The sequence below is a fragment of the Paramisgurnus dabryanus genome, chromosome 9, assembly GCF_030506205.2.
Source record: "Paramisgurnus dabryanus chromosome 9, PD_genome_1.1, whole genome shotgun sequence".
Taxonomy (NCBI): Eukaryota; Metazoa; Chordata; class Actinopteri; order Cypriniformes; family Cobitidae; genus Paramisgurnus; species Paramisgurnus dabryanus.
Genome location: NC_133345.1, coordinates 5310626 through 5324589, shown reverse-complemented (window position 1 = coordinate 5324589; position 13964 = coordinate 5310626). Strand labels below are relative to the sequence as shown.

General features: G+C 35.1%; 2 non-coding genes across 2 annotated transcripts; both read left to right on the top strand.

Moving 5' to 3' along the window:
- Positions 1 to 4988: 4988 nt before the first annotated feature.
- On the top strand, positions 4989 to 5179 carry LOC135727030 (U2 spliceosomal RNA). The gene has a single exon (XR_010525113.1). It is a non-coding gene; the product is annotated as a U2 spliceosomal RNA (small nuclear RNA).
- A 782-nt stretch (positions 5180 to 5961) lies between these two features.
- On the top strand, positions 5962 to 6126 carry LOC135726984 (U1 spliceosomal RNA). The gene has a single exon (XR_010525071.1). It is a non-coding gene; the product is annotated as a U1 spliceosomal RNA (small nuclear RNA).
- Positions 6127 to 13964: the final 7838 nt, after the last annotated feature.

Sequence of the window (13964 nt, the reverse complement as noted above, 5' to 3'; positions counted from 1 at the left end):
AATATTGAAGCAGTTATTTAACATATTTCCTTTGAGTAGTGATTTGTGTAATGATCCATATATTTATTTTTATGTATATTTTTAACTTAGGAATGTGATTTTAAAGCACATATTTGTTATTGTATGACACATCTCATGTTATGAAAGTAAAAAATAAATGTATTTTCTGATGTCTTGCATTTCTGTTTTTAAACTGTTAATCCTTATCAAGTGCTATACATTAGAAAGTGGATAAATAACAAAAATGTCACTCCTGACAGCTGATAAATTAATCGTTCTTTATAGCACCACTGAGGTGAGCATTTTTCAAGGCAAGATTCTTTATAGAACCGTATAAAAAGGTTCTATATAGTACCAAAAAAAACCCGGTTCTGCTATGGTAACAAGCTGAAGAACCCTTATTTGGTACTATTTAGGAGCATTTGTCTTTAGAGTGTTGCGTAGGTTCGAAACTTTCAAACTTTAAACCAAAAAAAAAGGGTCACACGGTTTTATTTGTGGTGTGGACATGAACACGCTGCAGGCATTGAAATGTAATTTGTAATTTATTGTCTCATTTCATATTTAACAAATAGGAAGCAAAGTGCTATTCAATCAGTTTAACTAAACAACTGGTGTTCCTCAATTTTGGGGCCTATTTTGTTCAGTATATCAGTTTTGTTCAGTTTTGTATGTGCATGCAAAAAGCATTCAGCGAGCAAATTAACTGAAGCTTTACCTTCGTGTTTCTTTTTGTATGAGTGATAACTGTTTCTGTATGTATTTGTATGGTTTTTTTACAAGTATAGAGTGAAATGCACACGGTGAGTAATGAACGCAGACCTTCAGTGCCGGACCTCTGACCCGCTAACCTCCATCCCGACAGCCAGCGCCTTCTCCGGATGCCATTGCGGTATCGCTCCTCGGCTTTTTGGGTAAGATCGAGTGGACACCGGGGACTACACGTTTAAATGGATTTTTGACCTTCGGCTATGGAAGCGAGGCTTGCTCCGTCCACTCCGTGCATCGACTCTGGCGCTTTCCGGGGACAAATAAGGTGAGTTTAAAACCAGAGTTTGCTTCTTTTGTGCGTGGTTGCCAGTTTGTTTGCCAATCTGTGGTCCATAATAAGTTCCGCTTCGTGGTTTCTCCATCGCTCAGTACTTTTCTGTGTTTCTATTTTACGTAAAGCTAACACCAAAACGATTGTGGAAAGCGCTGAATAGATTGTTCTCAAAGAAAAAACGAGAAACAAACCCATTTGAATATGGGTCAAATTATCTAGGCGGAGCACTTCGTTCAAAGAAAAACGCAACAGAATTGTTTGCGTTGAACAAAGACAATGGTGCGTGCAGACATCGAATGTGTATTGTGGATAAAAAATGGCCAGTGGCGTGGGACAATTTTTCTTGAATTAAGTGTTTATGGGAAAAGTTCACAAATGTTTTCTTACCCTGTAGGCAGATTTATTTGCTTGTTTTAAGCATAAAATAACAGGAGAAGAAATTGTGTAGGGGGAGCAGAGGGGTTTTTTTTCGTTCAAAGAAAAGCAGCGTGGCACGAATGAATGTTTGGCTGAAATGCTATCGTAATTTCCCCCTTAATTTTCCTTACAAACATGAAACCAGAGAGAAGGGCCAGTTGGCATCGAATTGCACCTTGTATTCGGTGATTGATTGAGGAAAAATATGCGTATGTGTATATATACACTTGCTTTGTTGAACAGAGACAATGGCCGCGTGCTCCAGCGTCACCTATATGCCTATTTCACAAAATGGCGCCTTTGACCGGAAGTAGGGAAAACATCGTTCAGGTTGCACCACTACGATGGCCACTCAATATAGTATGGACTGACAGCTGCTTTGTTTTCTCCTACACATGAATTTACTTGTAAAAATAACAATAACATATATTATCGATTGGTGTTATATTATTTTCTTAGCATTTCGTATTATCAAAATATATCATATGTTAGACAGCTGTCAATTTTAAATAAAATAACGAGACATACATAACTATTCGTGTCTGCTCCCGTTTATTGTAATGAGTCTGCACATTTGGAGAAATACTTAGACATTTTACTTCTTATTTCTTTAGACTGAATAATTATTTCTTATTAATTCCAAAGTATGAGACCCGATGATCTAATCGTGGTGTATGTGCTATTCCTCGTTTGTTTGCCTGCATCCATTGCTTTACGGCTTGCTTGTTGCGTTGAAATGCACATTTGATTTCTTTACCAGCATTGGATTTAGACCATTCAATGAGAAGAGTTAACAGCGTTTATTATGATTGATAAGCCCTCAACGGAGAATGAAGTCTGCATACATTAAAAGCCTTATTTTGTTTTTATCGTGTGCCTTCCAAAATACACAAGTAACTACACGTGCTTGTTGTGTGCAGGGAGTGCATTTATTTGTAAACTTTTGCTAAATCAAAATGGTTTATTTGTATTTGCTTTTTACCTGGGTTTTATCAGGTTCGCAGTCGGGACATTTTTAATCCATAGTGTATGGAGTTATCTAGTAGAAAATGATCTGCTGTTTTTTGGTAGAATGTTGTGTGAGCTAAAGAAACGAGGAATAAAACACACACCGCGATTAAAAAAATCAGATCGCATACTTTGTAATTGAAAATAAATAATAATTAATTTCAAAGAAATAAGAAGTAAAATGTGTAAGTATTCCTCAAAATGTGCTTTGGACTAAGTCCCCCGTCATCACAGCAAATCGGAGCAGACCCGAATAGGTATGTCTAGTTATTTTATTAAAAATTCCCAGCCGTCTGTAAATTCATGTTTGAAAGAAAAAAGTAAATGAATATCTTACTTACTGTTTTTGTCTTGTTTTCTAGTGAATATCTGACAATTCTTAAATGGAGATACATTTACTTGGTAAGCAAAGTGGCTTAAGATATTATGTATTGTAATAGAAAATTGTTATAAAAACGTTTTGTTTTTGCTGGGAATTCTTGTATATATTTCACAGCTATATAATTAATTATAATAACGCACTTTTTGTTGATAAACATGTTAAAAAATACATTAACACAGAATAATGTGGCAACAAATCAAATGTGCATTTAAATGCAACAAGCAGAAAATAAATAAATAAAGCAAATGCATGGAAAAGAAACGAGGAATAAAACAAACACCGCAATTAAAAAAAATCAGATCGCATACTTTGTAATTGAAAATAAATAATAATTAATTCCAAAGAAATAAGAAGTAAAATGTGTAAGTATTCCTCAAAATGTGCTTTGGACTAAGTCCCCGTCATCACAGCAAACGGGAGCAGACCCGAATAGGTATGTCTAGTTATTTTATTTAAAATTTCCAGCCGTCTGTAAATTCATGTTTGAAAGAAAAAAGTAAATGAATATCTTACTTACTGTTTTTGTCTTGTTTTCTTGTGAATATCTGACAATTCTTAAATGGAGATACATTTACTTGGTAAGCAAAGTGGCTTAAGATATTATGTATTGTAATAGAAAATTGTTATAAAAGCGTTTTGTGTTTGCTGGGAATTCACAGCCATATAATTAATTATAATAACGCACTTTTTGTTTATAAACATGTTAAAAAATACATTAACACAGAATAATGTGGCAACAAATCAAACGTGCATTTAAATGCAACAAGCAAAAATAAATAAATAAAGCAAATGCACGGAAAAGAAACGAGGAATAAAACAAACACCGCGATTAAAAAATCAGATCGTATACTTTGTAATAATTGAAATAAATTATAAAAATCAACAGGTTTATATTTAAAACAAGTAAAAAATATCTGCCAGCGGGATAAGAAAAATAAACTTAATTCTAGTTTCAACTTAATTCAATAATAAACTCAATTTAGGTTTATTTTTCTTACCCCACTGGCAGATATTTTTACTTGTTTTAAGCCTTAACCTATTACATTTTAGAATTTATTTCAGTAAACAAGACTTAAATTCTAAGCCACTTTGCTTATTAAGTAAATGTATCTTGATTTAAGAATTATTTTTTAACTCGAAAACATGAATAAAATACTAAGTAAACAAACAGATTGGGATGTTCAAAACACTTAAACATTTTTTTTTCACTCTACCCTTCATATTACAGCTGTCGAAAAACCACAGCAACGTTGACAGACCTGGAAGCCATGATATATTAGCAGTTTTTAAAATAAGTTAAATCTAGAATCCTTATTGGTTTTAGATACTTAAAAGCAATGAATGATCTTCTTTCTTTTGAATTGATTTGGTATTATGGAGGAGCTCTGTGTCTGGTTATTGAAGATGATTTGGTCTTTGCTCCTATGTTGGCTTATTTTTTGTTATTTCCGTTACTATATATATATATTTTTTTCCCCTTTGTTTTTTCTGATTTGAGGTTATGAAAATGTTTTCATTTGTAATAAAGGTTTTTTGAAAATTCTAAATTCTCTCTCTCTCTCTCTCTCTCTCTCTCTCTCTCTCTCTCTCTCTCTCTCTCTCTCTCTCTCTCTCTCTCTCTCTCATGAGCGTGGATCAGTTCCTGCATCAAGGAAAAAATGCGCATCCTGGTAAATTTCAGAAGTTAGACGACTGAGCTAGAGCGGACAGCGTAAGATTTATGAAAACACATTTGAGAAGAAAGGCAAATCATGTTTCACAGTTAATCCAAGACCATAATGACAATTTTGCGCTCTGTTTCCCGAAGCTCGTGGAGGCGTGGAGCACCATACACAGTTAAGGTATGTGCGATCTACCGGCATTACCTTTACGATCGACTTATTGGATCTGCAAGCTGCAAGCAAATTAACTGAAGCTTTACTTCATGTTTCTGTTTGGTTAAGCGATGACTGCTTTTTCCCAACAGTTTGTGTGTGTTTTCTGCATGGGTTTAGAAAACATGAACTTCTGATCTGCTAGCTCAACGTTCTACCTCTGGGTTATACAATGAGAACGTATAGAGTTAAATGCCCGCTAGCCTCCACCCCAAAAGCCAGCGCCTTCGCCGGCTCCCCCTTTGGCTGCGTCTATTCCGGTATCGCTTCTCGGCCTTTTGGCTAAGATCAAGTGTAGTATCTGTTCTTATCAGTTTAATGTCTGATACGTCTCCTATCCGGGGACTATATGTTAAATGGATTTTTGACCTTCGGAAATGGAAGCGGAGCTTGCTCCTTCCACTCCATGCATCAACATGGTATTGCAGTGTTTCCATGAATGGTGCGCTCCCCTTCTCGGGGACAAATAAGTCAAGTATAAAAAAAGAATTTGCTTCTTCTGTGCGTGAATGACGGTGTTTTTTCTAATCCGTGTGTTTTAAAATTGCTGTGTTTTCGTTGGCTTTATTGGTTTAACGAAAAGCTTGCGTGGAAATGAACACGCTGACAAAGAAATGTTTTTGTAATGTATTTAATTATTTTCTTTACAAGTTTGTGGTGGTGATCCGAGGACGAATTAAACATCCTCGACACAGCTGAAGGTGCAACAAAAGCGAAAGAGGCCGATTGGAATGTTAAAAACACCTGAAAACTTTTTTTCACTACCCTTCATACTACAGCTGTCGAAAAACCACAGCAACGTCGACAGACCTGGAGGCATAGCTGTACTTGTTTAACTCACAACGACAACGGGTAAGTCATTGAGCTCTGTGTTTTTATTTATCCACGTTCTAAAATTGCTATGCTTTCGTTGTTTCTTGATTGCTCTGTACATTTCTTTGTTTCTATTCCACGTAAAGTTACTTTGTAATAACGAAACCATATATTTGAATGCGCAATTTAAATCCATTTGATTTAAATTGTTTCACATATTTCACTCTACACGGTTCAACCGGGCTGGAAACGGAATAAAAATAGGGTAGATCTCGAAGAATGTTTGGTCTCAGACGTGGCTTCGTGCGCTTTCCACCTGGTCACACACAGTAATGAAATGTTAGTCGGATGGCCTTCGGGGGCGCCGTCGATGTGATCGGTCACAGGAAGATGCGGCCGTCTGGCCTCAAAGGGTGTCGCTCATACTTACCTGGCAGGGGAGACACCATGATCATGAAGGTGGTTCACCCAGGGCGAGGCTCAGCCATTGCACTCCGGTTGTGCTGACCCTTTGCGAATTCCCCAAATGTGGGAATCTCGACTGCAACATTTCTGATAGTGGGGGACTGCGTTCGCGCTCTCCCCTGACCTTTGTGTTAAAAATAGATTCTTTTGTCCAAGAGACGTCTAACCACGGCCCAAGAATACATTAGTCATCAAAAAAGCGGCTATTTAACGACTACATAATTTCTAATAGACAGCGAATATGTGTCTAGGCTAAAACAAGGCTTAATTTGGGCTGTCAGTGAAAATCTAATAGACCATTCCAAAAGAATAGACTAGCCATTAAATAGAACCACAATCAAACGGCTACATGTCTAAGAGACAGTCAACAAAATAATGCTTAGATGATTCTTTTCCTTCCAATATAAGAGGTTCTCGGGAATGGCAATCATCCAAACTAATAAATTATAAAGGCTTTTATAAGAAAATGACAACAGTTAAACAACATAGACAGCGTTGGGCAATACAAAATGCTAATAAATACAAGACAAATTGAAATATTGTACATCCATGAACATTAAACAAGCCAACAAATCTGCCAATGGGCTACGACAATTTTTCTTGAATTAAGTGTTTATATCTAGATTTGTTTCTTACCCCTTTGGCAGATTTATTTGCTTGTTTTAAGCCCAAATTCGCTTAAATTTTGAGTTTTTTTCTCCCTAAAGGCTAGGCTTATTTTCTTTGGGCATTTTGCTCATCAAAAAATGCATCTTATTTTAAGACTTTCTAGATATTTGTACAGTGAAAACAGTTCGAAATAACAAGTAAGAAATGATTTTTTGCAATGTATTCATTCATTCGCTACCCTTCATACTACAGCTGTCGAAAAACCACAGCAACGTCGACAGACCTGGAAGCGTAGCTGTATTTCTTTAACTCACAAAGACAACGGGTAAAGTATTTTCTTGATTACCTAAATGACTTGCTGTAAGAAAATAAGTTTAGGTTTAAGGGGGGGGGAATACAGTTTAAAGGGATATTTCAATTTATGATGATAATTCTGTCATCATTTACTCATGCATACAGGCTTACAACAACACGAGGATTAGTTTTTTTCTGAGTAACACAAAAGAAGGTATTTTGAGGAATGATGGTAAACCCACAGCAGATAGTCACCATTGACTTCCATAGTAGGAATAAAAAAAATATGATGGAATTTATTAGGTACCATCAACCGTGTGCTAACCATTACTTTGCAAAATATTTTCTTCATCATTTATCACGATACTTCCAAAATATTTTTTCCTACTAAGTCAATATTTCATTATTTGCTTTACAAGCTTAAAAATGATGGTGACATGATTCCATGGTAATCACAAACAGTTAAACAAGTAAAATAATCACCATTACTTTTAAAAGCATTTTGAAAATTGCTTGCTTATGCTGGGAGTAAAGGTATTTCACGCAGTGCGCATCCTCTTTAAAAGGTAATGTATGCTTCTTTTAAAGCTGACACATTTGCCACATTAAAATAACAGAAATGTGTACTGTTTAAACTTTTTGGAGCCGGTGTGTCTGTGTTCTTGGGGCACACATCTACATGTAAAAGCAGAATTGCTTATTATTCTTCTCTATTTCTTGTATAGGTCAATTATGAGTGAAGAACCGTTCACCAAATGAAGACCGCAGCCAGGTGACGGGATTCTGTGGTAATCGCAAACAGGTAAACCAGTAAAATAATCATCATTTATTGTTAAAATAATTTTGAAAAATTGAAGTTCTGTGTGTTCTTATTGTACTTTATTTATTTCTGCAGGTAAGCACCATACCGTAAGCTTCATTCCCTTTATAACAGGTAAGGTTCATACTGTTTTATTCTTTTGTACTGTTTTATTCGTACTGTTTTAAATCATTCAGTAAATGCAAAGTTAAACTGATGTGTTTTTAATCTAGATTTAAAAGTGTCTACTGTTGAAGCACATCTGATCTCTTCTGAAAGCTGATAATAACTAAATGCTGATGCACCTTGTTTTGAGTGAACCCTTGTTTTTTCTAAATGACCTGATCCTATTGATCCGAGTAATCGGTTTCATATTCGATTAGCCAGAGCCGGCCCTAGACCTTTGGGGGCCCTAAGCAAAATTTCGTCGGAGGCCCCTTTGACCGTTTTAAGTAAGGCCTAAAGAAAAGCAATGACTACCTTATGACTATACTGCACATATTATCTCTACTATGTTATTTTTTTTAAATGTGTCTATTAAATTATGTTTTAATTATTCTATGTATACTGTATGTTAATGATCTTTTTTACATTGCTGGTCCTGAGTACGTATTTCGTTCTTATGTGGCAACATGTAGCCTACAGAATGACAATAAAAGACCTTGGGGTGGTCCCGGACAGGGAATATCTTAAGACAGGACTCGGCCTTAGTTTAATTAGAAAACATAACTAATTTGAACAAAAATGCCTTACTAAAAACATTATTTGTGTGGATTTTGAGGCAAAACAAAGAGCACTGGTGTATTTTAAGATATGTCAGTGCAAGCTTTTTTCAGTTTGGACAGCTCTTAGCCTACTTTTATTTTAGTCTAGGACTACTTTAATTCCTGTCAGGGAAACTGCCCCCTTGAGTTCTTGATTTGAGTTCCATGTTTGATGTCTAACAGGAAAAAATATGATACCACTGACTGAACTGAATGGCAGTGCAGTGCAACAAACACACACTGATGAACTTGCTAAATAAAAAGACTTTTCACTGACCATCAAAGAAACATTTTTAATTGACACCAGAGTTTAAGAGGCACAAACAACAGCCTATATATAATTTGAATGAAATTGAGTAAATAGAATAACATTTAAATAAAATATAATATAAAATAATAAATATAACACTTAAATGTTTAAATTTTTCAAATAAACAAAATTAACAATAATATCTAAAACATCACAAACAAGGTTAATAGTACCTAACATTCGCCTCACTATATATTATCCCTTACGTAAATAGCATAACAAAAGTTAATAGGCTTGTTTGAGATGAGCAAAATCTGACACAAACATAGGTTTGTGGATAATAACAATTAACTTGCAAATAATATTAATAATTGAAGATTAACAATTAACATTGCATTCATAACATTAATCTAACAAAGCTGACTACTGTATGTCATATGCATTGCTATAGTTTAAATATTAAAGACTGAACAGTGACATTATAAACTTTTGCAAAGGCCAGCAGGTGGTTTTAAAAACAGTTCGCTGTCTGGGCATGTACCACCACGCATATGCGCATGAGTTTGTTTACTCTTACACATAAAACACTTTAAATTCAGACGTTTAACAATATAATTACACTAATGACATACATATGTAGAAATGACAATGGCATACGTGAAATATAAGCGTAACAGAATTAATTTACCACGTTAAACCGTTTAAATATTAATTATTAAGCTTAATATACCAATTCACGTTATGATGGCAAATATAAGAAAGAGAAGTCAAACAGAACACAGGTTTGGTCATTACCGAAGTCAAATAAGATCCACTTACTTCGCATTTACGCACAAACACACATAGCATTAAAGAAATTGTCCTTAAAGCAACAGCAAAAGTTCGCGTCTGTATCAGTGATCTGGCTCAACTCAACTTTGCGTTCTGTGGGCGGGATGCTCGCCTGCACATAGATCGCGGGCACTGATTGGCTGCTGCGCTGGATGTTGTGTGTCAATCAATCTCGGCAAGAAAGAGATCTTATTTATTAGCGAACTTTCATAATAACTATAATAACAAGTAACAGCCTTTTTAACATTGCCATAATAATAAATAATGAATATTTATTTTATGTTACTTTTGATGAATGATTTTTTTCAACCACTAGCTAAGTGATGGCCCTAGCTAGGGGGCCCTCTGCTGGCCACGAGGCCCTTTGCAATTGCAAGTGTCGTTTAGTGGCTGGGCCGGCTCTGCGATTAGCATATCTGTCATGTATTTCGGCCCGTAGCCATGAAGTGGTTTTTAAACAAGTAACAGTACTTTTTTTAATCCATTGTCCATTGCAATAATCTGCCCTGCTGGTGATGAAAGCATGAACAAGTTTCTCTAAGTCCTGTCTTTAGACAAAACCTCCAATTCTGGCAATATTTCTGAGATGGTAGTAAAAGCAGAATTCCTTATTATTTTTCTCTATCTCAGGCTCTATGGCATATATGTCATGATTTTATTTGTCTATTTATATGTCTATTTACAAGGACTGCCTTGGCCAAATGTTATTGTTAATTAATATTGAAGCAGTTATTTAACATATTTCCTTTGAGTAGTGATTTGTGTAAAGATCCATATATCTATTTTTATGTATATTTTTAACTTAGGAATGTGATTTTAAAGCACATATTTGTTATTGTATGACACCTCTCATGTTATGAAAGTAAAAAATAAATGTATTTTCTGATGTCTTGCATTTCTGTTTTTAAACTGTTAATCCTTATCAAGTGCTATACATTAGAAAGATGATAAATAACAAAAATGTCACTCCTGACAGCTGATAAATTAATCGTTCTTTATAGCACCACTGAGGTGAGCACTTTTCAAGGCAAGATTCTTTATAGAACCGTATAAAAAGGTTCTATATAGTACCAAAAAAACGGGTTCTGCTATGGTTACAAGCTGAAGAACCCTTATTTGTTACTATTTAGGAGCATTTGTCTTTAGAGTGTTGCGTAGGTTCGAAACTTTCAAACTTTTAACCAAAAAAAAAAAAAGGGTCACACGGTTTTATTTGTGGTGTGGACATGAACACGCTGCAGGCATTGAAATGTAATTTGTAATTTATTGTCTCATTTCATATTTAACAAATAGGAAGCAAAGTGCTATTCAATCAGTTTAACTAAACAACTGGTGTTCCTCAATTTTGGGGCCTATTTTGTTCAGTATATCAGTTTTGTTCAGTTTTGTATGTGCATGCAAAAAGCATTCAGCGAGCAAATTAACTGAAGCTTTACCTTCGTGTTTCTTTTTGTATGAGTGATAACTGTTTCTGTATGTATTTGTATGGTTTTTTTACAAGTATAGAGTGAAATGCACACGGTGAGTAATGAACGCAGACCTTCAGTGCCGGACCTCTGACCCGCTAACCTCCATCCCGACAGCCAGCGCCTTCTCCGGATGCCATTGCGGTATAGCTTCTCGGCTTTTTGGGTAAGATCGAGTGGACACCGGGGACTACACGTTTAAATGGATTTTTGACCTTCGGCTATGGAAGCGAGGCTTGCTCCGTCCACTCCGTGCATCGACTCTGGCGTTTTCCGGGGACAAATAAGGTGAGTTTAAAACCAGAGTTTGCTTCTTTTGTGCGTGGTTGCCAGTTTGTTTGCCAATCCGTGGTCCATAATAAGTTCCGCTTCGTGGTTTCTCCATCGCTCAGTACTTTTCTGTGTTTCTATTTTACGTAAAGCTAACACCAAAACGATTGTGGAAAGCGCTATATAGATTGTTCTCAAAGAAAAAACGAGAAACAAACCCATGTGAATATGGGTCAAATTATCTAGGCGGAGCACTTCGTTCAAAGAAAAACGCAACAGAATTGTTTGCGTTGAACAAAGACAATGGTGCGTGCAGACATCGAATGTGTATTGTGGATAAAAAATGGCCAGTGGGGTGGGACAATTTTTCTTGAATTAAGTGTTTATGGGAAAAGTTCACAAATTTTTTCTTACCCTGTAGGCAGATTTATTTGCTTGTTTTAAGCATAAAATAACAGGAGAAGAAATTGTGTAGGGGGAGCAGAGGGGTTTTTTTTTTCGTTCAAAGAAAAGCAGCGTGGCACGAATGAATGTTTGGCTGAAATGCTATCGTAATTTCCCCCTTAATTTTCCTTACAAACATGAAACCAGAGAGAAGGGCCAGTTGGCATCGAATTGCACCTTGTATTCGGTGATTGATTGAGGAAAAATATGCGTATGTGTATATATACACTTGCTTTGTTGAACAGAGACAATGGCCGCGTGCTCCAGCGTCACCTATATGCCTATTTCACAAAATGGCGCCTTTGACCGGAAGTAGGGAAAACATTGTTCAGGTTGCACCACTACGATGGCCACTCAATATAGTATGGACTGACAGCTGCTTTGTTTTCTCCTACACATGAATTTACTTGTAAAAATAACAATAACATATATTGTCGATTGGTGTTATATTATTTTTTTAGCATTTCGTATTATCAAAATATATCATATGTTAGACAGCTGTCAATTTCAAATAAAATAACGAGACATACATAACTATTCGTGTCTGCTCCCGTTTATTGTAATGAGTCTGCACAATTGGAGAAATACTTAGACATTTTACTTCTTATTTCTTTAGACTGAATAATTATTTCTTATTAATTCCAAAGTATGAGACCCGATGATCTAATCGTGGTGTATGTGCTATTCCTCGTTTGTTTGCCTGCATCCATTGCTTTACGGCTTGCTTGTTGCGTTGAAATGCACATTTGATTTCTTTACCAGCATTGGATTTAGACCATTCAATGAGAAGAGTTAACAGCGTTTATTATGATTGATAAGCCCTCAACGGAGAATGAAGTCTGCATACATTAAAAGCCTTATTTTGTTTTTATCGTGTGCCTTCCAAAATTTATAACTTAAATCAAGCAAAAAATGAATGGTAACTAGACGTGCTTGTTGTGTGCAGGGAGTGCATTTATTTGTAAACTTTTGCTAAATCAAAATGGTTTATTTGTATTTGCTTTTTACATGGGTTTTATCAGGTTCGCAGTCGGGACATTTTTAATCCATAGTGTATGGAGTTATCTAGTAGAAAATGATCTGCTGTTTTTTGGTAGAATGTTGTGTGAGTTAAAGAAACACACACCGCGATTAAAAAAATCAGATCGCATACTTTGTAATTAAAAATAAATAATAATTAATTTCAAAGAAATAAGAAGTAAAATGTGTAAGTATTCCTCAAAATGTGCTTTGGACTAAGTCCCCCGTCATCACAGCAAACGGGAGCAGACCCGAATAGGTATGTCTAGTTATTTTATTAAAAATTTCCAGCCGTCTGTAAATTCATGTTTGAAAGAAAAAAGTAAATGAATATCTTACTTACTGTTTTTGTCTTGTTTTCTAGTGAATATCTGACAATTCTTAAATGGAGATACATTTACTTGGTAAGCAAAGTGGCTTAAGATATTATGTATTGTAATAGAAAATTGTTATAAAAACGTTTTGTTTTTGCTGGGAATTCTTGTATATATTTCACAGCTATATAATTAATTATAATAACGCACTTTTTGTTGATAAACATGTTAAAAAATACATTAACACAGAATAATGTGGCAACAAATCAAATGTGCATTTAAATGCAACAAGCAGAAAATAAATAAATAAAGCAAATGCATGGAAAAGAAACGAGGAAAAAAACAAACACCGCGATTAAAAAAATCAGATCGCATACTTTGTAATTGAAAATAAATAATAATTAATTCCAAAGAAATAAGAAGTAAAATGTGTAAGTATTCCTCAAAATGTGCTTTGGACTAAGTCCCCGTCATCACAGCAAACGGGAGCAGACCCGAATAGGTATGTCTAGTTATTTTATTTAAAATTTCCAGCCGTCTGTAAATTCATGTTTGAAAGAAAAAAGTAAATGAATATCTTACTTACTGTTTTTGTCTTGTTTTCTTGTGAATATCTGACAATTCTTAAATGGAGATACATTTACTTGGTAAGCAAAGTGGCTTAAGATATTATGTATTGTAATAGAAAATTGTTATAAAAGCGTTTTGTGTTTGCTGGGAATTCACAGCCATATAATTAATTATAATAACGCACTTTTTGTTTATAAACATGTTAAAAAATACATTAACACAGAATAATGTGGCAACAAATCAAACGTGCATTTAAATGCAACAAGCAAAAATAAATAAATAAAGCAAATGCACGGAAAAGAAACGAGGAATAAAACAAACACCGCGAT